Source organism: Pipistrellus kuhlii, unplaced genomic scaffold, assembly GCF_014108245.1.
Source record: "Pipistrellus kuhlii isolate mPipKuh1 unplaced genomic scaffold, mPipKuh1.p scaffold_m20_p_12, whole genome shotgun sequence".
Lineage (NCBI taxonomy): Eukaryota > Metazoa > Chordata > Mammalia > Chiroptera > Vespertilionidae > Pipistrellus > Pipistrellus kuhlii.
The window spans coordinates 34,306,273-34,331,461 of NW_023425427.1; the positions used below are offsets into that span (position 1 = coordinate 34,306,273).

The 25,189-nt window shown below is 35.8% G+C and overlaps 1 protein-coding gene across 4 annotated transcripts in view; it reads right to left on the reverse strand.

Moving 5' to 3' along the window:
• RFX3 (regulatory factor X3) overlaps positions 1-24,949 on the reverse strand; it is a 269,949-nt gene extending 245,000 nt beyond the window's left edge. For 2 of the 4 annotated variants that reach the window (XM_036433932.2, XM_045580160.1), the window contains exons 1-2: positions 24,689-24,949; positions 964-1,046 (exon numbers count right to left, since the gene is read on the reverse strand). The gene's annotated coding sequence lies outside the window, so the exon portion shown is untranslated. The remainder of the gene's footprint in view (positions 1-963; positions 1,047-24,688) is intronic. The other 2 variants (XM_036433933.2, XM_036433934.2) reach the window with 1 other exon arrangement.
• Positions 24,950-25,189: the final 240 nt, after the last annotated feature.

Genomic DNA, 25,189 nt, shown 5'->3' on the forward strand with positions numbered 1-25,189 from the left:
TTCCTTATGTATGGTTAAGTCTTTCTCATAAAGTATTTGAAGACAAAAATGATGAAATTGGTCTATCATAAAATACCAAAGGTCATGCAGATAAACAAAAATATGTGATTTTACAATAACCATTGTCTTTTTTTATTTTTACTTTTATGAATTTATCTGGGCCAAACTGAGGACATATATCAGGGAGCAAGATTTCAAATGCTCCTCAATAACCACTTTATCTATGAAAATTTATCCATACTTTCCAAGGATGTTTTGATACACTAATTCTCTATACGCATTTTACTAATACTGCCTGCAGCTTTAGAAAATTAAAAATAAGATTTTGTAGATGTCAGGCAAGATTATTTCTTTTTATTCATGGCAACAGTTAGCCCTTCTATCTAACTACTCTTAGCTGGTTGTACTTTCTAAAATAATCTGTAACAACACTACCTCTTTCTGTTTTAAGAGTCACATATATCTGTCCTTCAATGGTTGTTTTCTTTTTTCTTCTCATTGTACACTATGAGAAACAGTAAAAGAAATTACCTATTTATTTAAAAATACAAAACATCAACAAACAGAAGAATGAAGAATAACTGTCTGAAAAAGGCAAAAAATCCAATAATAAAGGAGCAGGCTGAGAGGTGCAAAGGAACCATCTAACCAAAGACAGACTGAGGCAGGAAGAGAATGGGTTGGCTGAAAAGGTTTAAAACTCAAACAGCCTATGCCCAGCAATTATAAGCAGAACAAACCAGAGCAAATGGAAAGAAAGACAGGAAGGATGACAGAGACAAAAATGTGTTAGAGAATAATTGAAAGAAAATCGCAGAAAGAAACATGATTCATTTTACAAGTGGGGGGGGGGACAAATATGAGATTTTTATATTCAATATTTATATTTTGAATCATCCTTATTTCTTAAGAAGGCATACAACAATTCAGAAAATGTCTTAAAAGATTTAATGATATACGTACCATTTATGATGGAAAACCAAGTAAGCAGTAACTTGAAGACTCAATTTGACAATGAAATAATTTGATTACTTTCCAATTCTCATCTAGGATTAAGGAAAATTTAACTTAAGTCTAAAGGTACGAGATCTAATACATGAAAATATTTTTTAAAGCAATGAAACTGATTTCCCCCCTAAACAAGAACAAAACACTAAAACACACACTACACACACACACATAGTAGTCAAAAAAAAGTTAATAGTCGGGACCAGTTTGGCTCAATGGATAGAGCGTCGGCTTGGGGACTGAAGGGTCCCAGGTTCGATTCCGGTCAAGGACATGTATACCTTGGTTGCGGGCATATCCCCAGTAGGGGGTGTGCAAGAGGCAGCTGATCGATGACTCTCTCTCATCGATGTTTCTAACTCTCTATCTCTCTCCCTTCCTCTCTGTACAAAATCAATTAAAAAAAAAAAAATATATATATATATATAAAAATGTTTAAAAAAAAAGTTAATAAAGTCAGATTCTAAATATACCATTCACAGAGGTGTGTTAGGCAAATCTGTTAACTTTTAAAGCAGTTGTTTAATAGTTGATCAATTACTAGTCAAGTGTAGTAAATAATGCTGGAAGACACTGCTCTGAAAGTTCTAAACTGGCTACATTAATATCTAGCCTCCAGTCAGGCACTATTAATTAAAGGCAATGGGGAAAAATCAGGAATAAGACTTTTTAATGGAGATGGAATCCATAGTGGAAGTGTTGAGAGAAAGAACCTTCTGGTGTTTGTTAGGAAGCTGCAACAATTATATAGTGTGGCATACTGAAAATAACATTCAACCATGTAATTCTTTTATTGTGCACATTCCAACTTTCTTGGATTTGATTCACTTCCAAATACCCAATTTCAAATTCCAAAAATCAAATTTCCTCAATAAATGCTGAATAGGAACTGAATTGTTTTATTTTTAATTTCATAAAATTTTATCAAGAATTGTAGGTTCTTTGATAATTCACAAAATCAGGGTCGGTAACAAATGACTTAAAGATTAGAATTCTGTTTTAGTAGTCCCATCTTACTAATAATAAAGAGAAATTATTATGGGAGCCATAAATATAACATAATTTCTCCTTTCTGCTGAAAGAATATTTGCCCAAATACTTTTCAAATTACTTATATAATTTGTTTAGCTATAGTCAAAAGGATATTGAATGTACAAAGGAAGAGGTTTGTGTGTGTGTTTTAGTATTAAACTTTATATAATATAAACAACTGATTAGAAGAGTAATATCAATTCAAAATATATTTTAAAACTTCTTAAAACCTATTTTCACTTTTTAAGTATTACAACTCATTTTTATATATTTAAAAACTAAAAAAAAGGTATTAGATCAATTGATTTTTTTTTAATGTATAACTAAGGATACTGAAAATGGCATCAAGTGTTTTGTATGAATTTAAAGGACAATTTCATTGTATTATATCTCATTATAAATGTCAATAACCTCAAAGATATATATTTCTTGTTTTTTTTTGGAAAGCAAATACATAAAAAAATCTTTAGAAAACATAAAAGAGCCGAAACCGGTTTGGCTCAGTGGTAGAGCGTCGGTCTGCGGACTGAAAGGTCCCAGGTTCGATTCCGGTCAGGGGCATGTACGTTGGTTGCAGGCACATCCCCGGTAGGGGGTGTGCAGGAGGCAGCTGATCGATGTTTCTCTCTCATCGATGTTTCTAGCTCTCTATCTCTCTCCCTTCCTCTGTGAAAAAATCAATAAAATATATTTTAAAAAATCAATAAAATAAATTTAAAAATAAAAATGTATTTAAAAAATTAAAAAAAAAACATAAAAGAAATAAACCATATTAGTACAGAGGTAAATGTTACTTTCTCAGAATGCACATAGCAAATTGCCTTTGTGGAATCTCTGTTTAATTTAGAAGACTCTACTTAATTCCAACTCAAAATTTGAGACTAGGAATATTAAAGTTCACAATTCAAATTTTTAAATATTTGTCTGAAAACTAACCTGTATCCTTAAAAAAATTTTTTTTTCATCCATCCCTCTATCCACAAAACATGGCAAAGGGGAGCATGAGTGGCATCTTAGTGCTGAGCCTAACTCAGCTGTTGTGTCTCTTTCCAGAGGTAAGAAGTGAGGGGAGTAATAATGGGATAGATGAGATCATAAGGGGTAGAGCTGAAACAAAATTAAACATGAGTTGTTAACTATTAAAGAAGATAGATACATGGGAATTCATTTCATTGTTTCATCATACTGTTCTATTTTTACTTTAAAAAGTTAGGGGGACAAAGTAAAGAGTAGACTTGCTCTCCTAAGTCTTTTAGAGCTCCCACATTTTTCTCACACAGTAGTGGTACAAACAAGTGGTGACACTAAATTAGACTTCTGTCATTTTTAAATTTATATTTTTAACTGGCAGAAATATAATTTTCTCGAGTTCAATAAACTCTGGCCTACAGATTGTTAAAGTGTGGGCACAATAACTCACTTCAGACACAAATACCTGGGCACATTTGCAAATATAATCATTTAACCAGCCTTTAATGATGGAAACCAGGATTAGAACTAAATACTGTATACATAATTATATAAGTTCAGAGAAAGGGAGTTTTTGTTTACTTAAGGTCCCACAACAATTTCTACTTCCTTAACTTAAATATGTTAAAAATACACGTTATATATTTTTATCATTTTTTGAGGTATTATCATTTTTTAGTAATATAGCCTCAAATACTGCAAAACTGTATCTCATAATGGATGACAGCCACATATGTTTAATATTTGACACTGAACTGAAAGTAGAAAATATGATTTTGACATTAGTACACTAAAACCTCATTCTAAAAATATCACCATGAAAATCTATTTGTCAAAATAACAGAATTCAAGACAATCTGCATCCATTAGTAACTTTTACTTATCTATAATAAATAACCTCTCATTTTTGTCATTTTGCATACACAAAATTTTAAATTCAGTTCATAAATCCATGATTACAAATGACTAGACAATGACAGATAACTATGCTACATAAACAATGACATTCTTGTTTCACATTTTCTAAGACACTGAAGAACATTTTGATCATAGAGGCCGTCATATACAAATACTTTATCTAGTTTAAATTAGCATTAGCCATATGAGCAAACTGAGGGTATAACCAATCAAATTAGCAGTCAGCTCATTCTAATTTCATTTTTTTAAATATACTTTATTGATTTCTTACAGAGAAGAAGAGAGAAGGACAGAGAGTTAGAAACATCGATGAGAGAGAATCATCGATCAGCTGCCTCTTGCACACCACCTACTGGGGATGTGCCTGCAACCAAGGTACATGCCCTTGACCGGAATCGAACCCGGGACCTTTCAGTCCTCAGGACCTTTCAGTCCACAGGCTCTATCCACTGAGCCAAACCGGTTTTGGCTAATTTCAATTTGCCTATGTTAATAGTGATTTTACTTTGAATAGTTCAAATTGCAATTTTTTTAGGATATATTCTTGTGATAGTTCCAGATGTTTCAGCACAACTTCCAACTTGGAAATAAGTAGGGTAGACTGAAAACCTTAATCTTTCCTACCATCTCAAAAGAAAAACAAACTAAAAGTAGGTTTTGAGTCTTTTAATCTGCTTTTTTCCTTATAGAAAACCATAGAGGGTGGTTTTTTTGTTTTTTTCATCAATATACTAGTACATCACAAAATGATATAAAATGAAAAGGCTGTAAATACAGGGAAAGGCATATAAGAATGACAGAAGGCAACAGAGTCAGGGGGGAAAAAGTACTGTAAGGGCAGATGTAAACAATTAGGACTTTTTAGTATAAAAGGAAGTCTAACATCAACCAAGGTATCATCAATATCATAAATACACTTGAGGCCCGGTGCATGAAATCATACACCAGTGGGGTCCCTCGGCCTGGCCTGTGGGGTCAGGCCGAAACTGGCTCTCTGACATCCCCCAAGGGGTTCCAGATTGCAAGAGGGTGCAAACTAAGCTGAGGGACCCCACCAGTGCAAGATCGGGGCCGGGGAGAAACGTGGGAGGTTGGCTAGCTGGGCTCCAGGGTGTGTCTGGCCCATCTCGCTCAGTCCTGATCAGCAGGACCTCAGCAAAAAGCTAACCTACAGGTCAGAGCATCTGCCCCTGGTGGTCAGTGCACATCATAGCAACTGGTTGATCAGTCGATTGCCTGCCCCCTGGTGGTCAGTACATGTCATAGTGAGCAGTTGAGCAGCCTTATCATTGGCATATTATACTTTCATTGGTTGGACAACTAGACACTTAGCATATTAGATTTTTATTATATAGGATAAAGTTACAATGGAAGAAATACACAAAACTTACCTCTGTCACCTTTGTTCAAAAAGAAATACACAAAACTTACCTCTGTCACCTTTGTCACCTCTATAAAATCTTCCTAATCATCATACTTAACATTGTAACCTCCTCCACCTTCATCACCTCCCTCTCTAGACAATTTTTTAAAAATCCTCACCCGAGGAGTGAGAATATACTTTTCCTATTTTTAGAGAGAGTGGAAAGGAAGAAAGAAGGAGTAGAGAGAAAGAGAGACAGAGAAATAAAGAGAAAAACAGAAACATTAATGTGACAGAGACACATGGGTTGGTTGCTTCCCATGCACGCCAACTGGGGGTGGGGTTTGGACATGCAACCCACATACTTGCCCTTGAGCAGGAACTCAACCCATGACACTGGTTCACACATCAATGCTCTGAACACTGAGCCATGCTGGCCAGGGCCCTAGTTCCCTCTTTTTAAAAAATTTTTTCCATATCATTTACAAATAGTATAATACTCATTTATCTTCTCTCTCTATCATCCTCAATTGTTTGAATATAATATTCCCAAAGGCAGCGATCTGATAAGTTTTCTTCACTGCTGTATTCTCCATAGAATTTCACTGCTTGGCCCATATTGTATGTGTCAATATTTGGTCAATAAATGAATGGATGAATAAAAAAGTGAAAATGAACATGTACACCTAAATTGACTCAGGAAAGAGGTTAAGCTGACTTCACAACTGGGAGTAAACTCACCAAACTAATCACCTCAAGAGATGGTACAGAATAAAAACACCTTGTTTAAAAATAGCCATGGGCAGATTTATGAAAGAACTTTTTAAGGAGAAAATCTCTATAGTAGACATCAGTACAGATAACCCTACCTTTTCACTGTGCAGCCCTTAATGTATATAACAAATACAACCATTGATCTGACTACTGTAATAATTCCATTCTGATACCAGCAGTTGCCTTGGTATAAGCTTGGAATCCCAGTCCTGATTCTGTACTTTTGACATCCCAATAGGACAGAGAAGTTAGGTAGCAAACTCAGGAAGTCAGAAATATTCAAAATAGCCCCCTCCCCACCAAAGCATAATTATCATAATGCCTTCCAGGCCCTCCCCTACTAATCAGCATTAGGAATTCCCACACCCTGTCACAACCAGAAAACAGGAAGAAGAGATCCTATAAGCAGCACTCCCCAACTTCTGAAACTATTAGTCTTAACAGACACTAAAAAAATTTCCAGGCAAGTTTAGAATTTCACACACACACACACACACACACACACACACACACATACATATATATATATATATATATATATATATATATATATAAACACACAATAGTCATAGATAACAAAACCATTTGAAAAGATATATGGAAATGATGTCTACTAAATGATGCCCTTTTAAAGAAATATCCAAAATTCATGAGTTAATGCCATTAAATCCATTTCAAAAAACAAGAAGTAAATTAACCCATTTGGACTAATAGAACTGCATTGCTTTAAAGGTCAGTATAAAATCAGGACTAGACAAAATTATAAAATGGTTAATGTGTATTCTATAATTTGATTAGAGATAAACAAGCTGAGGCTTCATAATTATTCACCGATTGCCTCTACTAGAAAAGGATGCTGTGTTTTTGTGCTGAGTTCCAAAAACCTCAGGAAGCTTATAAAAATTTTTAGAAAGATCAAACATTTACAAGCAAATATCAAAATCACATTTTCCAATTAGTATCAAGGTTAATAAAAATTTCATTAGAATTGAACTTATTCAAGTTAAGAACCACTATATTTAACTTCAGCAAAGATGAATTCAGGAAGGGAGGCCCGAGCCAGATAACTCAGTTTGAGCACTGTTCAGATATGCCAAGGTTGAGGGTTCAATCTCCAAACAGGGCACATACAAGAATCAGCCGATGAGCTCTGGCTGGTGTGGATCAGTTGCACAGAGAGGTCACTGGTCTAATTCTGGGTCAGGGCAGTAACGGGAATCACCATTTACTTGTCAGATATAGTGCTGATGTTTGCCTCTGTCATCTAATGTAATCTCTGAAACAATCTTTCAAGGTAGATTTTAGTAACCATATCTCACAGAGTTTAAGTTAAAAAACTACTAATCAGTAGCAGAGCTAGAATTCAAACCCAGAGCTGTTCATTCCAAAGTTATTGCTATTAAACAGTGATTTTCAACCAGTATGACACAAGAATTTTAAAAACATTCAATACCTGACTACTTAGTCAGGGGTATTACTCATCTCTTTTCCCTAAATTGTCAAATAAAAAGATGACAACAACCAACATAATAGCCGTCCAGTGTGAATCAAAATTAAACCTATATTTTTGTCAGATCAGCAAAAAATAAGACAAGTTTGGTTGTCATCTATTTTTTAATGTGCCACAGAATTTTTTTTAAATTTATCACAGAAAGAAAAAGGGAAAGGAAGAGAGATAGAAACATTTATGAAAGAGAAATAGCCATCTGCTGCCTTCTGTGCTCCCCCTACTGGGATTGAGCCAGACACCAGGCATGTGCCTGGACCTGGAATCAAATCTGTGACCACCTGGTGCATGAGATGATACTCAACCACTGAGCCACACAAGCCAGGCCAGAATTTTAATAATTAGTTTATGTTGCCATAAGATAGAAAAGGTTGAAAATCGCTGCTCTTAATCAACTGCTTAACACCATAAGCCAGGCTGACAAAAAAAAGTTACAGAGCAGAGTGGTGAAATTTATATTTCAAAATGTACAGTAGACTAAGCTCCCTAACAGCACAGCAAAATGGAAGTTTTGTGACACCTGTAAATATTTCTTACATGATTCTGATGAGTAGACAATGAAGAATCCTGAAAGATTCTTACCCAAAGAAACATAAAACTTCAGGCTATTTGAAAACATCCAAATTACCTTCTTTTTAGGAGATTTCATTAATCCCTATTTAGACATGGTTTAAGTAAAAATTTATCCAGATTATAAATTTATAAGATATTAAAAACACATTCCATGTTTTAGATTCTTCTTCTTTATATCCAAAAAATATAGCAATCCAGTACTTATTTATGCTGGGAACTGAATCTCTATATTCAAATCTCAGTTTAAAAGTTCCAAGTATTTAGCACTCTCTTTTCAACTAAATTAAACTCCTAATATTTGTATTTTCCATTATGTTTTACGGGACAGTAGGTTTTTTTGGAAATTCAGGAGTATAGTTATGTCTAAAAGCAAGTGATTTAAATTCTGCCTCTCCTTTCAGAAAAAAACCCTTCCCTTCCATTAACTGAGAGCAAAACCAATTTAATGCATTGTATTCCAAGTTTCTCTTAATTCAGTTGTAACAGCAGCATGAAACATTAGAAATATCATAAAGATTAAGAATGAGAAACTTCTAGGCAAAAATGCAAGAACTAACTAATATTTCATCAGACTTTTGTTTATCATATCTCCTTTTTTTTATTGAAGGCAAAGATAAATCCAAAGGGAATAGTTTTACAAGAAAGGTTTGTCCTTGGGGATTTACCTAGTTAAGAACAAATGACAAATGGCTTTCCCCTATAGGAAATCTACTCCTGTTTCATGTAAGTGCATCCTTTCAGATTCGGTACCACAAATGAGGCTCGTAAGAGCATCAAGTTACTGCTATAAAGTTCAGTTGTCATTTCCTTGGTCACTCTTAGATTGTTTCAAATAATCAACAGGGTTAGTGCTCAAATTGTGCATTGTATCACAAAGCAGGATACCAAAACTAAGTTCAATTCTGACCTTGTAGATTTACCTCCAATCCCCCCCCTCTCTCTCGCTCGTTCTCTCTCTCTCTCTCTCTCTCTCTCTCTCTCTCTCTCTCTCTCTCTCTCTCTCTCTCTCTCTCTCTGTCACACACACACACACACACATACAAGAAAAAAATAAAATATAAAACATGTTGGCAATTACTATTCTGCCACCATCTCATACTATTATTTAGTAATCAACATATCCTTCCAAGAATTCAGATTAAGAAGTCACATAATAGCATGACTGCTGGTATTGCTTCTGGTTGCTATGGAATAAAGGGCAATCCCTTCACATTCTCATTCTGTTGGTTCTCACTAAGAGTGCTACAACACTTTAAACCCAGCTGGGCAAGTCTCAGCTTGTACCACAGATATAAACTGCCATTATTTTACTTTTGTTCCACAAGAGAGTGACCTACAGGAACAAACATTTCAATTGTTTAAAATTAATAATTCAGTAGTTTACAACAACCTTTAGAATGGTTAGACTCAACCTTACCCTCATCACAAAAGTAGAGGTGCATGCAAGGTCTGAGAGTTATTTCTGCCAATACACTGATTATGACATAAATCAGTAATAGCTGACAGGGGGAAATAAAATGTTAATGATAAAAATATATTTTCTTTTTTTAAAAGACCTAGCAAACGTGGTATTTTCCTTTAATATAAAGGCTATTGATGATGTGGAAAATTATTTAAATTTTATTTCTATTCTAAAATAGAGCAATTAAATACTAATTTGTATACCAAAAGTACAGTTGGAGACAATAAAAAATAAATGTATTTATTCAGAATGCATAATTATAAAACTTTAATGTACTTTTTTTAGAAAAAAAATATGAGTTCAAACTTGTAGGTAAATAAGTATTCTGAGTACTCAAGGCAGCACATTTGGGTTATTTGTTTTTAAGTTTTGCACTAGCAATGATATAACAGAATGCTGGAAGAGAAATGTGGAGTCAGGGGTCCAACAGCCCCTGCTACAAGAAATGTTCTGTCACTGCAAGTCACCTCACCTCCATTTTCTTTTAATTAAAACTAGAGGCCCAGTGCACAAAATTTGTGCATGGGGGTGGGGAGGTGTCCCTCAGCCCAGCCTGCACCCTCTCCAATCTGGGATCCCTCTCACAATCCAGGACTGCTGGCTCCTAACTGCTCACCTGATTGCCCCTAACCACTTCTGCCTGCCACCCTGATCACCCCCTAGCGTAGGGGTGTCGAACTCAATCAGAGAAGGGGCCAAAATCTAAAATCCAGCCTAAATCGCGGGCCGAATGGTTTACTGAACAGTCATAAACTGTCATTGTGATGGAAACGCAGCGGAGTGCAGTGATGACAGCGCGGTGCGGGCCACATTGCAAGGCCTGGCAGGACAGATTTGGCCCGCGGGCCTTGTGTTTGACACATGTGCCCTAGCTACAACCCTGTAGCCTGTTTGCCCCTACCTACCCTCCCCTGCAGGCCTGGTCCCCCCAACTGCTCTCCCCTGCAGGCCTGTGTCTCCCCTATCTGCCCTTCCCTCTAGGCCTGGTCACCCCCAACTTCCCTCTTCTGCTGGCCTGGTTACCCTCAACTGCCCTCCCTTGCAGACCTGGTCCCTCCAAACTGCCCTCCCCTGCTGGCTATCTTGTGATGGCCAACTTGTGTCCATATGGGGTAGGATCTTGGATCACATGGGGGGAAGTCATCTTGTGTTGAAGAGACAGCCAATTTGCATGTTACTCTCTTATTAGATAGGATAGAGGCCTGGTGCATGGGTAGGGCCAGCTGGTTTGCCCAGAAGGGTGTCTTGGATCAGGGTGGGGTTTCCTTTGGGATGTGGGGTGGCCAGGGCCAGGGGCCTGTGATTATTTGCAGGCCGGCCACCACCCGGCAACCCAAGTGGAGGCCCTGGTATCTGGGATTTATTTACCTTCTATAATTGAAACTTTGCAGCCTGGAGTGGAGCCAAGCTTCCTGCTCGCTCCATGGCAGCAGCCATTTCTGTTGGGATATATTTCTCTCCTATAATACAATTAAAACTTTGTAGCCTTGAGTGGAGGCCTGAGCCCATCAGGGTGTGTGGAAAGCTTGGCTTCCTCCATTGCCAGGGAACCCAAGGCTCTTGCTCACTCTGTGACTGCAGCTATCTTGTTTTGGGGTTAATTTGCATAGTCACTCCTGATTTGCTGGTGGGCGTGGCTTGTGAGTATAGTGGGAGTGGTCAATTTGCATATTACTCTTTTATTACATAGGATAAGTGGGGGTCAGGGTGGTGAGTTGAATTAGATAACTTTCAAAGTCTTTTCCAACTTAAAATTTCTGATTCTAAATAAAACATCCTAATTATGTATCCACTGGAATCCTACATAATTGTGTCATTGGAAAGCATGGGTTAACTCTAGTGACAGACTTTTTCACCTTTTTAATCTCTAGCACCCTGGCTATCCCTATTGGTTGCTGTGCAGAGCCAGAAGAGAAAGGCTGAAGTTGAGCCCCTAATAATCATCATAAGGATTTGTAGTTCCAGCTCCAAACCCAAAAGCTTAGTTGCTATGCAGGTCAGATTCGAAAATATAAGTCAGTTCTTGGATAAAGCTTTTTTTTTACATGGTGTTCTTCAAAATCAGAACATTAAGTTGTTTGCTATTAGGGTGTTACTTCAATATAGAATAAGAAGACCAATATTATTATCATATTAGAAATGGCTTTTAAAAAATTATACATATGACATAAATGCATTGGTAGTCAAATTTTTTTTTTAAAATCTTAAACAACAGAATAAAACCACCATTGCTTTAATTTAATGATTTTCAACTGATGTGCCCCAAGGATTTTTAAAACATGAAATACCTGACTATTTATTTAGGAGCAATGACCTCTTTTGCCTTAGATTGTCAGATAAAACAATGACAACAGCCAATACAATAAGGGCTATCTGGTATGAATGAATCAAAATATACCTTCTTTTTGTCAAATCGGCAAAAAATGTATTTTGAGTGTGCCAAAGAATTTTAGTAATTAGTTTAGGTATGCTGTGATATGAAATAAGTTGAAAATCACTGCTTTACCTGATGCTATCTTGAATGTCATACAATAAAAAGCCAAGTAACACTTTGACTCTACATAGGCATTGAAAAGCACAGAAAAAATATTACAAATTGGTATTAATATTAAATTCATAATTTAAAAAATTAATAAAATATTCTATAAATATTTCTAAAATTAGTATGTATAACATATGATCCTTTATTTCACAGGGTTACATTTATATTTTGTTCAATTATTGTTTTGTTTGATTAAGCTTTACACTGGTGTTTTTCTGTATACATTACATCTACCTGCTTTTGGAAACCTTAACTATATGACAATATATTATGCAGGATAACTTAAATGAGATGTTTCCTATGGCAGAAAGAATTAAATATAGCCCTTTGAGAAAAGAAATTGCAGTTTAGCCATACAATAAGATCAATTTAGTAGTGTACCACTTTGGTTATTTTATATCACTTCGTTATTTTATCTAACTAGTTAGTCTATAATAGAAGTATTTTTAAAGAGGGTCAAAATATTTCAAGTTATATACATTTCTCTGTAACCTTTTGGATCACAAAAAAAGTTTAGCACTTACATAACTGAAAAAGGCCTTAATGTAATGTATTTACTTCTTCATGCCTAAATCATTTAATTAGATTCAAATAACAAGAAAAAAAAATCAACTTTTAAATAAAGAGTTCAGTATTTAGGTATTTTGTGTTGTTTATTAAAGTGACATTAATGCCGAAACCGGTTTGGCTCAGTGGTAGAGCGTCAGTCTGCGGACTGAGGGGTCCCAGGTTCAATTCCGGTCAAGGGCATGTACAATGGTTGCAGGTACATCCCAGGTGGGGGGTGTGCAGGAAGCAGCTGGTTGATGTTTCTCTCTCATCGATGTTTCTGGCTCTCTCTCCCTCTCCTTTCCTCTCTGTGAAGGGTCAATAAAATATATTTTAAAAAATAAATAAATAAAAAATAAAGTGACATTAGTCATTACTCATTATACATGTTAGATCATTACAGAATAATTTCCAATATGAATGGATTTTTTCCCTATAGACTCTAACTTTGGAAAATAAACTTCTTTCATAAAAACTAAGAGAACTTCATTCCCTAAAGTTGGTGAACCAGAAAATATTGAACTGCTTTGAATGGTGTTATATGTTATCACTACATGAGCTCTTACTAATGGATGTCACTTCCTTTACACTCTTCTATTATGTCCCAGTAACTGGAGGAAATATTCCTGAAAATAGTTGGTTCTCTTCCCTTACAAAATGGCTCTTACGAATCTACTCACAGGGCCGATTAAAAGAATGACGTACAAAAGATTAACATCATTTCAACACTAAGAGGTATATCTCAATTGTTTTCCTGTGCCCTGCAAACACAGGCTGCTGTCCTTGAGCTTGCTCCCATTTTAATGACAGGTTAGATTTCAAGTAGAAGAACCTAGAGTTACTAAACAAAAGACCCTACCAACAACTGAGAATAAACTCCCTGACTAAATAAATGCTGTGCTGAGAAGAAACAACGTGACCAATCACACTTAAATATTTCGTCTTACAAATAATGTAAGCATTGTTTCAAGACCACATTGCGTCTATTCTTAAAATTAGGTTAATACTGTTTCAGAGTAGCGAGGATAAAAGACTCAAGTTTACTTCAATAAACAAATACCTCAAATTATATAGACTTAAGAATAGAAGGTACTAATTGTTAAATGTGTGATGAGCACATGGGGATTCATTATGCTATTCTCTCTACTTCAGTGTAAGTTATAAAAGTTCCAAAATAAGACAGTTTTAAGAGTTTGTACATTTATGGTACATAGTTTCCCAGTATACATTGGCTTCCCAAGTATAAACTGCTTTATATATGAGATATATTAATCAGATACCTCAAGTGAAAATATTAATTATGTATATTTTGTAAGTTAACATTATATTGTATAGTTTTATAATGATAAAACAATTACAAGAAAACTCTGATGTAATATCTCAATCTAATACTCTTCTAAACACAACATTAACAGTGAAGCTCCATATAATAATAAAAGGTTACAGAGATTCATTATATTTGCAACAAATATAAAAACAAATGGTGCCCATAAAGAAACTATTCCTCAGCTATTAGTTAAAATTACAGTAAGGCAAGAAAAAAAAAAAAAAAGAAAGGAAGGAAGGAAGGAAGGAAGGAAGGAAGGAAGGAAGGAAGGAAGGAAGACTGTTCTTACAACAAATTAGTTCACCATTCATACTTTCACTTATCCATCTTATTTTTATCTTTATTTTTAAAATCTCCACTAATTTCATCTAACTACATGACCTTCTTTTTTATATTTATTGATTCACAAATACCATGTCTGTCATTTTGTAGTCTTCTAAAGTCCACACATAGCTGGGACTATGTATTTTGTATCCAGTACCTCATTCCTCTCTCTTTTCAAAAAGCTCCTTAAAATTCAATAAAAAATAAATAAATAAATAAATAAAACAGAATCACTTCAGGATTTCTAAATTAACAGAAGCAGTATTGTCACTGAAGACACATTGATAGAAATCATTAATCCTCATTCAAAAGCAAATGCCAAAGGACAATGATGTAAAACTATAAGCTTACAGACTAATAAATCCAATTATCTCTTAGGCCTCTGCTAGAATGTTTTTGAATCAAATATTAGAAACAATGTTATTAACAGTATTGTGGTAATATGCTGATGGGTTTCTAACACATAGAGCCCCTAAAATGACATTTTTACTCTAAATTGTACATTGTTCATCCTCTAGTTTATCCAATTATGTTCCTGCCTGGATTTACCCTAATTCTTACCCGATTCCTTCAGATTAAGTAAGGTGCTATTTTGGGCATGGCATGTAACTTACTGGCATTCTATCCTCAATAGATAAACTCAAATTTCCAAAGCTCACACATAATACATCACACAAGACAATACCATAGGATTTGGGAAATTCCTGACAGCAATGTAGATTAACAAAAATACAATTAAATAGAGTCTTACATTACCTAAGAAATAAGCTTTTACTTTAGAGTTTACCAAGGGCAGCAGGACTGGAGGTAAATGAAATATCAGGATCACTACAATGACTTCCTCTCAAAAATTACTTTTATCAACATCTTCAGTCCATAGTAATTAACACCAATAAATGATCAAGTCTAACCCATCAAAATATTAAAATACACTCCCTTCCAATTTTGAAAATAAAATCCCACCTCATTTCCAAGTCATATAGTTCTCAAACCTTTGCTCAAACATAAATCCACATGTATTATACAACTCTACTCATTCAACATATTTAAAAAGGCTTTAAATTTCAAAACTTGACAGACTTCTAAAAATAAAGGAACAGATCAAATGTTGATCCAGCAATACAATATTTTATTCTACTACCATACGAATAAATTAGAATTTTTATCCGCTACCCCCCCCCCAAAAAAAAAAATGTCACCGTTAAAACTAAGAAAATAAATAAATAGAAAGAACTGGGTTGAATATGCAACGCACTGGTATTTAACAATGGAAACAGGATATTATTTCTAAATGTTTTTTCTTCCTGTCTCTCCCCAGTAGCTTCTCTCAACCCCAATCCCAACTAAGGCATGAAAGAAACTTCACTGAAAAAAGCAAAGCAAAGCGTTTATTTGTAAAATGGGTTTGCACATGGTTGATTAACACTAAAGAGGGCCAGATACATTTTTAAGGATGCCAGTTATTGTATTGAAATATACTGAGCATTTGAATATGAATGTAGTTCAGACTCTTGAATATGTTTACATTAATCAATACACGTAATTGTTGAAAAATAATTTAAAAAACAATAGTAATTAGAATCTATTCAACTTTCATACACTCATTAGATTATAAGAGATGAGATATAGCAGAATAGAAGACATCATGAACTAATGCAAAAATGCTTCTTTTCATAGTCTGCAGTGCTTAAAAATCTTGGTAAGTCTACTTAGTAAATTAACAATAATGCAAAACTTTACAAAAATGCACAGTTCTTAACCAAGAGACACAATTTTCAGCTACCAAATCTGAATAAAAAGAATGTTTATACAACTATAAATATTCAGAAAAAAAGTATTAGCAATGAAAAACATAAAAATTGAATGGCACTGCTTCCCAGAGCAGGGTCTCAGAGTACTAGTACTCCAAAGACTCTAAGAACTCGCCCAGTCTTCCTGACAGGACTTTAGTTCTTTCCATAACTACCTGAAATGCATGAAGGGAAGAAAAGGTCAAGGTTTTAATAACTGAGAAAAAAATGTGAAAAAAAATGAGATACCCAGAAACCTAAATTAATTTTTACTGTTTGTGATGAGAGAGATCTAAGTCCCTCTCCCTCTGTGTGTGTCAAATTGCCTATTCACATACTTGAGAAATTATATCCTGTTTTTAATACCTCACTGATGAGCAAGAGGCAGGGACTTGTCTGGCATACAGACATAGAGGAGCTGCTGGTCAGGAGCTCAGGCTGTCAGACTCAGCTAATTCCTGTGTGGGTGAGGACAGCAGGGCCCTGGCCACAGCATCCTAAGGGAGGCACTGACATGAAGGAACCTTCTGAAACTGTGTCATAGGTATGGCTACTACTCTAGACCCAGGCTCTGGGTTTTCTTTTGTTGTTCTTATCAGAAGAAACAATAGGCAAGCAAAACGCTAGCCTTGGAGTCCATGTGCGAAGGAAACACCTATTCCTGGCTTACCTTTTCCCAGGGCCAATCTTGTCATGGAGTCAGACTGTTAGTGCTGAAAAGGGCTTTAGCGATCACATAGCCTTCATGTTTCATTTTGCAGGTGGAAAAACTCAAGAGCTAAAGGGTTTGAGTGGCTAACCTAAGGTTTTAGTTAGTAATAAGAGTGAGCACTGGAAGAGAACCTTTTTCTCACCTTTGCTCTCCTTTGACTGGCACTTTTAAAGACCATTCTTTCTCAGCCTAGTCACTCTCTCTCCTCTCTCCATCCACATAAACTCTGAATATATGTTTCCTCTCCAACTAATGTACTTTTATTTTCTGGCCAGCTGCCTGATCCTCAGTTTTTCAGGACTCAGTTCCCATCACAGTGGTAAAAGGGGTGAGATATAACAGAAGAAGGACATCTTGAATGAATGCAAAAACGCTTCCTTTCCCTAAGTAGGAAGCACCAGGAACCTGACAGTCCTGACCAGGCACTGTAAAACAAAGGCATGCAGTACTGGCTATAGCATATTACAGCTTCTAATAAAAGTAGTGAGAAACAAGAGTTCGGGAGCAAGAGTCAGCAATAAGCAGGCATATGTGATTGTGCAAACACAGTATTTTTGGACTAGAGATTTAATCTTGAGGCCAGAACATAGCCAGAACTGAGAAGGAAACCTTTCTGAAGCAAAATCATACTCAGTCACATCATTAGTGAATCAGTAACATGTTTTTCGTTTAAGGGGGTAGTCAGATGCATAGAAATTGTAAAAAAATAAAAAAAATAAAAATGGATTATTGAAATAAGAATGATAAATAACCTTACTATCTAAAATCACATTTCCTAGCATTGTTTCCAAATATTCCTTTAAAAATGTGTGTCAAATTCACTGGAGAAAGGAAGCAGATGAAATGGCTGAGTCTCCCTACTTTATATGTTGGAGCTAATTATCTATAAAAATAATGTAAAAGGAGTCAGATAATAAGCACTAAATAAGACTGGGGAGAAGGCAGCAGGTAAGATAAGAGAGGTAGACAAAAAGCCTACAATATACAATACTTCAGCAAAGGTGACACACCATATGAAGTAAATTTTAAATTAAAATGAATAAATGACATTTCCCGTTTGAAAAACATTAGGAATATTTTAGATAAAATAAGAAAAAAATCCATTCTTAATCAAATTGTGTAGAATATATTGTAAATTACTAAATACCAAATTTATATATAGCAGCCAACTACAATGTTTCTTTAAACATCTTTAATTGTCAAAGAAATGGAGGTAAAATTGACATTTCTCCTCAACAATTTAATATTATATGTTGTATTACATAATGTTCCAAGGTTACTGTATTTCAAAGTTAGGGCTGGCAAATTCTTCCAAAATTACTTATTGCTACCCATAGTAAAATAATTGTAAGCAGTGCACTATAAAATTATACAATAATTTCTTGATGAATTAAAAAACTATTGCCATTCTTTTTATATGAATGGCTGTGTTTTACATAAAGCTTATAAATAAGGCTTTAAAATGTTTTAGAATGAATTCATGTGTAACAAATATGAAAAGGAAAATACATACTAGACAATGAAATGACAAGTGTAAGAGTTGATTAAATGCTGCATCATTAGTTCTCAGTTTCAGATACCTGAAACAGGCCAGTTATCCACATACAGTAAAAGAAATACATTAAAACAAGGCTGCAGAATAAAACTAAAATATCACTTTAAACTAATATCCTTATTATTCAGTGAAATAATAAGACTGATGACTTAGGCAAGTTAAAGCCCATTGGGAAGGAGGTAGTCAAGTGCATAGTAAAAGGTTTCTTAGCTGGCCAAAAGATTATAATGGGTTCCCCTAGTGCTCCCTAATAATAAGAATTGAGCATGTATTCTGTATCAAATACTGAGCAAAGCACATTACATAAATCGTCCCTTTTAATCTTCACAGAACCCTATAAAATAGGGACTATGGACCCTATTTTTCAGATGAGAAAACTGAGGCTAGGTAAAGGTAAATAACCTGTCCAAGGTCCCACTGCTAATAAGATTAACTGAAATCTGACTCCAAAGCCTGTGTTCTTAACCAGTATACTTCTTCCTTTGATCTATTAAAACAAGAAGAAGAAAAAAGAAAAGAAGAAAAAAACCAGGCCCTGGCCTGGGAGCTTAGTTGGTTAGAGCATAGTCCCAACACATCAAGGTTGCAGGTCATCTCTGGTCAGGGCAACCAATGAATGCATAACTAAGTGGAACAAAGAAATCGATGCTTCCCTTTCTCTCTCTCTCTCTCTCTCTCTCTCTCTCTCTCTCTCTCTCTCTCTCTAAATTCAATTTAAAAAAAACATAATAAAGAACAAAACACATACCTATTTGAGACTCTGAATATATTTCAATTTTAACTGATTTGTTTTCATTAAAGTACATCTCATACTTTGATATGAAATATGAGTTTAAAAGTTTTGAAACAATGTCATATAATACACTTTAAAAATAATAATAGCATAAACTGTATGGTAAATAGTAGGACCACATTTTAAAAGACAAATGTCTAAGTTATTTTAAGAAGACTAGTATTTAAAAATGTTATTACCTCTGCATGTTTTGGATTCTCTGTGACATTCCAACATATGAAATACTATTCTTGATAGTGGTACCTCATTAAAATATCATATTTTGCTGATTGTAGTTAAATGAAATTAATAGTTTAGATAAATCCATTATCTGGAGGAAAAAAGTTTATATGATGTAACCATCATTTTCTAAGCTACTTGAGGAAGATACTGACTACCACTATTTCAGTTATATATCTTTTAGCATATATCCCCGCTGTGAAAAGAAAACCAATGATGCAACCAGAGCCCAAAAGATTGGATTGAATTAATTCTCCTATGAAAGCTCTCAATGAACAAATATTAAGATAGATCATTTCCAGTTTGGAATTATATGATAAACAGTAAGGCAGGGAATCTAAAACTTTTCAGATAGTAAAGCTCAATTAAATATTCAAACCACACTACTTCAACAGCATGAAGTGGGGACTGAATTCTCCAGACAATGTTTAATATTATTATTATTGTTGATTTAATTAACCTCATATTATTGTCAATTATACTTTTGAGGTAGTTTTTTTTTTGTTTTTTTTTTTTTTTTATTGATTTCAGAGAGGAAGGGATAGGAAGAGATATAGAAACATCAACAATGAGATATAATCATTGTTGCTATCTCCTGCGTGTGCCATACCAGGGATTGAGCCTGCAACCTGGGCATAAGTCCTGACTGAGAATCAACTAGAGACTTCTTGGTTCATAGGTTGACACTCAACCATTGAGCCACACCAGCGAGGCTGAGGTAGCTTTTTTTGATTATGCCATAAAAAGCATATTCATGTCATTACTAATCATGTCATAAAAAATGTCTTAAGAATGTACACTATGTGCCAAATAGTACCAAATTTACGCACTACAAAAGCTACACTGACAAAATAGTATGATTCTCAAGTGAAACGAAAAGTTTCAAATGAAGGCTGAAATACCTGCATAAGACGGTGATCAAAATACATGCCTCTAGGACTAACGCTGACATTCAGATATGCCAAAGATATCAGTCTTGATATTGTTCTCTGTTATGCTAACATATATTAGTACAGAGAGAGATAGGCTTTGATATAAAACTGCCAATTAAGACAGTGTATTAAATTTAAATTCCATATAAATAAGGCCATCAAATGCTTAAATGCACATATAATTAAAATTTTTCTTTTAAACTAAAGTTTCATTCAGTTCACAAACTTACTGATAATAATTTCATGTTACAAACAGCACAGCACCCTCTGGTGCATCTGCTATAATACGTATAAAATTCCCACCAAAAAAAAAAAAAAAAAAAAAAAGGATAAAATCTGAGTAAAAATGAACCTTAGAAATCAATAAAAAGATACTCATATACTCCAGTACCTATTTTTAAACATAATGCTTAACAACAATTTTCATTTAAAAAGAGCACTAAAAAGTTTATAGTAAAAACTGAAGTAGGTGAGGAAAATGTTTTAGTTAGAAAATAATGCAGCAACAAAAACAGCACTGGTTTCCAACATTTAACATTCAAACTAAAATAATGCTATCCAAAAAAATGCTTTATGAACGGGATGGCAAAAGTTAACTTGTCATTTTAACCAGATTTTACTTTATTCAAATCTGCCTTAGCTTCTTGCTTAAGATAAATTTGACTTATTGTATAAAGGGTTCCTGAGTATTTTTTCTGGATCCAAAGGGAATTTTCCATTACAAGGTAAGAATTTTTAAGTGTTCTGTTAAAGAATCTGCAACTTACACAGACTGAAAACAGAATAATATTCAGAAATAAAAGTTGTTAAATTATAAACCTGAATCTAAATAGTTCAAAACTTTTATTTAAAACGCACACACACAACTTTTCCTAGGAAAATAACTCCAAAAGTGTATTTTACTAAGAACAAAAGCAAAAGATGCCACCTGCTTTAGACAATTCTTTTGTGAACCACTGGAAGTCTCAACACAATGCACTAGAAATGAAAGTGACACCTGTTTAAACCAGCCATCTGGCCCTAACAAGCTAGAATTAGTCAAATCCACTTAATCTTGGACTTCCAAAATATGGGAACACTATGCACCTGTGAACAGAAAGGAATTTAAATCTGGTTTATAATGGCCAGTGGAAATTTATACCCAAGAGTTGAAGGCAAATGGTTACATTGGGGAAATTATTTTTAAAGTAACTGAAAGTAGATTTTTAGGCTAGTGTTCAACATAAAAACAAAAAAATAAACAATAACAAAAACAGACAGACTCTTCATAATTTAAAGGTTTACTTGGCATTCTCATTTCTTACAGCAAAGTCTCACTATACTACCAAGAACAAAGTAACATTCCTATTAGACCGTTCAGAACAGTTTGGGGTTTTTTTCTACTTCTTCCCATACATCTGATTCTATATCCACCCTTTTAAACTCACACATACACATACTCTTCATAACATCTGAAAAGCAAAATCATATTCCACCTACTTACTGGTTTTTCAGTTGGAAATTAGAGGAAAGCTCACACAAAATCAACTTTCTCAAGAATAAAATGTTACCAAAAAGTAACATGTCATTTAAATAATACATTATATCAATCTTGATTTATGATTCATTCATTTTAATTGTTAATTTTTAATGATAAAAACTATCATATTAACTTTAGGGTAAAAAGTATTTTTTCTTTAGGGTTAAAATATATAAAACTTATAAACTATAAAACTTTTATTTGAGTACTTATGTAGAATATAAGAAGATTTGAATACTAGAGTAATACTGTTTTTTTTACATTAGGCATAACTATTCCATATAATGAAAAAATTATGGAATTATGAATTTTAGTAATGTGCTTGAGTTTACTATATTATACATGTAAATGTACTACTAAAATGTCTATATTGATTAATGCAACTCATTGTCAAAACAACCTAAAAAGATTGAATAATGTTGACATGCTTGAGCCCAAAGAATCTCTAAAAGCAAGTTTTGTATCACATAAGTGTTTTCAAAAATAGATGATAGAATTCAAGTTAAGCCCTGCTCTTAAATCAACTGATGAGTGGAAATCTAAATTACTGAACCTGAGATAATTTTAAGAAGTAAAATGCCTCAAAAAAAAAGTTCTTGGACATTGCAAATAAAAATATTAAATCATAACATTGTAACATATAATCTACTCAGCTGAAAACCTATTATGTAAATAGCATAAGGTCTGAAGCTGTCTCTAGACAGCAAAACTATTAACTTCAGAGAGTTTATGGGACCCAGAAGCTTCACCATCCAAAAGTGTTCAAGCATTTGACACTCATCTGAACAGAAAAAAAAAAAAAAAAAAAAAAAATACAAGTTAGTATTAGACTTGCATGGAATCTAGATTGGGGAAGAGGTATGTGTAAATAAATATAAAGGAATTTGAATGCTCTGAGAAAGACTTTGGAACAAAGTATCATCTTCATTTAAAATACCAATCCCATGGAAATGAATTGAAAGGGGAAAAGTTTTTGTTTTTTTAAAACACACTCTTATTTTACAAAGTATTAGCCTTAACAGCATTACAGTTACTCAACCTGCTCATTGACAATCTCAAGAATCATTAAAACTGTCACATTATTCAGAGGCTGCTCTGTCAGGTAAATCAATATATGTTTACTGTTAGGAAGAAGACTATTTAAATAAACATTTTAAAATTCCAGACTGAAAATTTCAATATGTGCAAATATATTTGTTTTAGCATACGTTCATTATCAAAACTTTTTACTAATATGTTAATTAAACGTTAGGCTGAAAAATGAACAAATTTACAGGATCTGGAAAACAGTTCCCTCCAACCAAGAGCCCTACTATTTGAGGACTGATAAGTATTCATATCTACTGAGAGAAATAGATTATTTTTAGAGTCTTAAAAAGGGGAAAGTTCTCTCCCCTCACCAGATTTAAGTCACTGTCCAAAGAAAGCCAAAATAATGACTATGTTAAGTAGTGCACACATGCCCAGCTCTGGACAACCATAAAGAAAGTGAAATATACACACGTTTCAAGTTGAGACGCTTCATACATTCTTTATGAACAACTTGACTTCAATTTCAACTCTCAAAGAAATACGAACAGACAAGATGAAGAGGGGGGAGAAACCTCTTTAAAGTACCTTAACTGTCATAAATAACATTGTAACCCGAGTTCTCACAAAGCTTCCTCATGTCCTTTCCCTGTTTATCCTACAAAGTCTTGCAACCACAATGAAAACTGTTAACACTCCACGGTGGAGAAGCAGGCTCATCAAAGTGAAATGGAACCTCACTACCACCCCTCCCATCTCCACATGAAGGATAAAGCACTGTCAATAACTACTAACCCAAGTATCACAGATGCCCTGCATCCGGTTTAAATCACAAGCACACGCACACACACACACACACACACACACACACACACACACACACCAAGGAAGAGAGAAAGAGATGGGAGAGAGACTTTTTCAAAATTTCTTCCCCAGTGCTGCAAAGTCCAGCGAAGAGGCTCCAGGTTTCAATGTGTGCAAGGGTTGTGGGGGGAAAGGAGGCGGGGGAGGGAACAGTGCTGAATGGATATTAGGACTGTTTGCAGCACAAAGAAAACACAGTTTTAAAAGAAAAAAAAGAGAAAAAAGAACACCGTGTAGTGGATGATGGCAAAAGAAGGGCAGCCCATTCAGCACAAGGAGAAGAGGAGCAAAAAAATGAAGGGAATGGGCGGTGGGAAAAGTTCACCGTTGTACAAGGATAAAAATAACAAAAACCTTAACAAGGCCCCACAAGTGAACAACAACAACAACAAAACACCAGCTCTTGGGTCCCCCTTGCACATTGTTGTCTACTTCGGTTTTGAAAAAAAAAAAAAAAGCAGGAAACAAGCAGCTTCAAAAAAAGAAAATTAAAGAGAAAAGAAAAGCCCTTCTCTCTTCACCTGACTCTCCTCCTCAGAAAAGACCTAGGGCAGAGCTCCACCATCCGCAACGCGAAACTGGGGCTCCCTCTCCCGCTCGGCTGGCAGCCCCCCGAGCTCCCGCTCCATCCCTGACGCGCGGCGGGCGCCGAGGGCCGGCCGGGCAGGCGGGCGGGCGGGCGGACGGAGGACCGGCGGGCGCGGAGCCCACACCCCCGGCCCCGCCGCGGCGCGCACGGTCCATTGTAAACAAGCCCGGGGGACCGAGCCCCTCGGCGGCGGCGCCGCAGCGCAGTCCCCGGTGTCAGGAGTGAGACCCCGCACAGCCACAGCCGGCTCGCACACACGGACACACACACGCACGGACATCCGCATTCACACGCATCCACACGCTCCCACACACATGTAGAGACCGAAGAATATTCACCTTGGCTGTGGATTATTGTGGTGTTGTTGGTGGGTGATGGAGATGGTGGTGGTGGGGAGGAGGAGGAGGAAGAGGAGGAGGAGGAGGAGGAGGAGGAGGAGGAGGAGGAGGAGGAGGAGAGGAGTAGTTGTTGTTGATGGGTAACAGTCGCCAGGACTACGGTGACTATGGCGCTTGATTCACAAGGCAACGGTTGCTATAACTCACAAAAGAGAGAGAGGGAGAGAGCGAAAGGGAGAGGGAGACACTCGCACGGGGAGGGGTAGGGGAGGGGAGAGGGGAGGAGGCGGGCCGGCAGGCCGCCGGAAGGGGCGGGCGCAGCGCCGTGACTGACAGCCCCGCGTCCGGGCCGGGGGCCGCGAGGCGAGGGCTCTGTGGGTTCGGGGTGAGAGCCCGGAGGCTTGCCGCGGCCGGAGGCCCCCGAGGGCCCCGGAGGCTCGCCACTACCCGCGGCCAGGCTGCCCCGGGAGCTCAGGGGCGTGGCGCTAGGGACACGGTGGT